We start from the raw sequence: 3742 nt of genomic DNA, 5'->3' as shown, positions 1-3742 counted from the left end.
TCCAAGTGGTCCGCTGCTTCCGCAGCTCACCACGTTGTCTCTGCCTCCGCCAACATCTTGGATCTCCTCAATCTTTGTTTTCTTGATGTTGAGCTTCAATCCATATTGAAGGCTGCAGTCCTTGACAAGCAAGCTCTTCAGGTCCTCCTCAGTTTCAGCAAGCAGTGTTGTGTTATCTGTGTAACACAGATTATTGATGAGTCTTCCTCCAATGCTGTTGCCACATTCCTCCTCATAGAGCACAGTCTCCTGGAGGTTCTGTTCTTCATTATAGATTGAAAAGGTATAGAGATAGAACATATCCCTAGCATATACTCTTGCCAATTTTGAACCATGTAGGCGATTATACAATCTACTATGCCAGACATGAAAAGGTGAGGAAAATAGGATTACTTTCATACTTAAAAAAAGTCATTTCTAGACCCATCTTGAAACAATGTTGTGACAGGATAATATCCATGTAAGGAAACTCAGTGAATACCACTATCATTCAAATATATGCACCAGCAACTAGAGCCAAAGAGGAGGAAATACAAGGTCGATTGAACATGTAATCAAAATGCATTAATAATAGTGGCTGACTGGAATGAAAAGTTGAGAACAGGGAAGAAGAATAAGTAGGAAACTACTGCCTCTGAAATCCCACTGAAAAATTTACTGCTTCTGAAATCCTGCTAGAAAGTCAGCCATGAGTCAGTTCTGACTCACACTACTTAACAAGATAACTAAGAATATGCTTCTTAGAACAATCACCTCTAAGACACAATAAGGTTAACATTTGTCCGAAACAAAGATTAAAAGGAAGGAAAAGATAGGGAAATAGGATGAATAGAAACAAGACCTCTGTGACAGAAAGGAGGAGAGCACTACCTACAGTGTCACTGTCATGGGCAATCTGTGGATAAGGTTCCCAACGGAAAACTCATTTGCTCTGTAAACATTTCTAAAACACAACAATATGTTTAAAAACATCCCACAAAACTCTATGGGTCAATCCTGCTTTGTCACTTGGGGTTACTATGTGTTGGAAGCAGTTTGCCAATACACAACACACACACACACACAGAGAGAGAGAGAGAGAGAGAGAGAGAGATATCGAGAGAGAGATCGAGAGAGAGAGAAATCAACTCGGACTCACTGCTGTGGAGTTGATTGTGACTCAAAGTGATCTCATGGTTAGCAACCTGATCCACTACACACTAAGCCATCAGAGCCCACATACAGATAGATGCAAATAGATATACAGATTGTTGTCTTTAGTCATTGTCATGTCTCATGACCTATAGAGACCCTGTGTACAATAGATTTGAACCCTGCTCTATCCTGTGCCATTCTCACCATCTCTGACATATTTGAGCCCTTTGTTGTAGTCCCTGTCTCAATTTATTTCATTAAAGGTCTTCCTGTCTTTCTCAGAACCTCCACCTTTCCAAGCAGGATGTACCAAACAAAGGAATGGCATCTCCTAGGCACATGCCCAAAGTATGTGTAATGAACAGGTAGATAGGTAGGTAGATAGGTTGAGATAGATATAGATGACAGAAATAGAGATGAGATACAGAGAGATATAGTGATAGAGATGATAGAGATATATTTTAATATACATATATACCCACACATACTATTTTGAGAGAACTCCATAACCTGATTATAATGTTTTCTTATTAAGTACCATAGAGTTGGAATGAAACCATATCCCCTTTAGTGAGTTTTCAGAAGCAGTATATCACATGGGAGTGTATTGCCCATCTTTCTTCCACGGGGCAGCTGGCATATTTGAACCACACACTTTTTGTTGGAAATTCAGTTTCTTACCACTAAGAAAACAAAAATTCCACCACTGGACTGCTAAGCAACATCATGATAAATGGAGAAAAGATTGAAATCGTCAACAATTTAATCTTACTTCGATCCACAATCAATACCCTCAGAATCACAATCAATAAAACAAAAGACATAGTTCACTGGGAAATTATGTTGCCAGGGACCTGTCCAAAATACTGAGGAGTAATAATGTCAGTTTAGAGACCAAGGTGCACCTGGTTGAGACCGTGATCTTTTCAATCCCTTGTTATGCATCTAAGAGCTGGACAATGAGTAAGTATAATAGAAGAATTGACGTCTTTGAGTGGTGATGTTAGAGAAGAGCCCTGAATGTCCCATGGACTCCCACAAGAATACAAATATGTCCTGGATAAAGGGCAGCCACAGTGCTTCTTAGAGGTAAATATGCCAAAACTCTGTCTCACATAGGTTGGGCATGTTACTAGGAGAGACTGTTCCTTGGAGATAGACCGAATGCGCTGTTAAAAGTTGGAGGGTCAGTGTAAGAGAGGGAGACCCTCAATGAGATTAACACAGTGACTACAGCAATGGGCTCATGTGTTTGAGAGTTGATGAAGAAGACACAGGACAGGGCAGGATTCAGATTTGGTGTTCACATGGTTACTAAGAATAACACTTGACTCTACAGCACTTAACAACAGTAACAAGCCACCAGAGCTGACAATGTGAAGAGCTGGAAGGTAAAAGTGACTTGGTCTGAGACACAAGATTTTAAACATTGATGATTGTAGAAAGCTAATCAATAGCATTTAATTGTATGTATGCAAAATTCTATAATGAGAAGAATTCAAGCATATTTAATTTTTAATCTAAACTCAAATTCTAAATTGGAAAATCAACTAGAGCCAATCATGTAAAACGCTGACTGACATATTTTAAATGCCACCTTATTAACACAGAAAATGATTTATAAATGTGTGCCTTAAACACACACAACTCACACAAATATCATTATCATAACAGCATGGAAACCAAAATTCAAAAGAGAAGAATGAAAATGTATATGAAAAAATGAAGAAAGAATGAGATTTTATTATATGCACACAAGTGTGAAAAGCGAGCCGTTCTCTGGTCTGTGAAATCTAGAGAGCAGCCAAAGTAAAAGTGAGCCTATCAGTAATAGAGCCCAATTTCACAGAATCTGATATCAAGGCAATATGATACAGGAGTCTAAGAGGTCAGTACTATTTCAGGGAATATATGTTACAGAGAAGTTGATAGTCCTTCTCTACATGTGATACTGAAACACCAGAGCTTAGCGGCGGCCGGGGGCGGAACGTCCTGTTTAGAGTGCCTGGCTGTCCATTACAATCACTACCCAACACCCATCACCTTTCTTCTGGTTAGTCACCAGAAACACACAGTGCAGCTTGCTACAGACTACACTACCAGAGCACCTTCAATTTATCTAGTGAACGAAAAGGGACCTCTTGTAGCCTGGTGGGTAAGGAGTTTCATGACAACCCAAAGGCATGCAGTTCACATCTACCAGCTGCTCCACAGAAAGATGAGCAATTTCTTCCCATCTGATTAACAGCCTCTGAAAACCTGCTGGAGGGTTAGCTATGAGACTGATGCTTTGGTTCCAATACCAGAGGCTACAGTTTCACTCATCTAGGGTAGAGCCTTGACACAAAAGATTTTGAAAGCCTCCCAAGTAACTAGAATGTGCAACCAGGCTTGAGTGCTCTTGTTTGGAAAGATCTTGGAGTATTTCCTCCTTTGTTGTTGTTAGATGCTGTCAAGTTGAGTATGATCCTGCGCCATCCTCACACTTGCTGACACACATGAGCCCTTTGCAGCAGTCACTGTGTCAGTCCACATGGTTGAGGGTCTTCTTCTCCTTTGCTGACCTTCCACCCTTCCCAGAATGATGTCCCTCCCCAAGGAATAGCCT

Source organism: Elephantulus edwardii, unplaced genomic scaffold, assembly GCF_000299155.1.
Source record: "Elephantulus edwardii isolate Elephantulus edwardi_28Jun2011 unplaced genomic scaffold, EleEdw1.0 scaffold00060, whole genome shotgun sequence".
Taxonomy (NCBI): domain Eukaryota; kingdom Metazoa; phylum Chordata; class Mammalia; order Macroscelidea; family Macroscelididae; genus Elephantulus; species Elephantulus edwardii.
Note: the sequence above shows the minus strand (reverse complement) of the source record.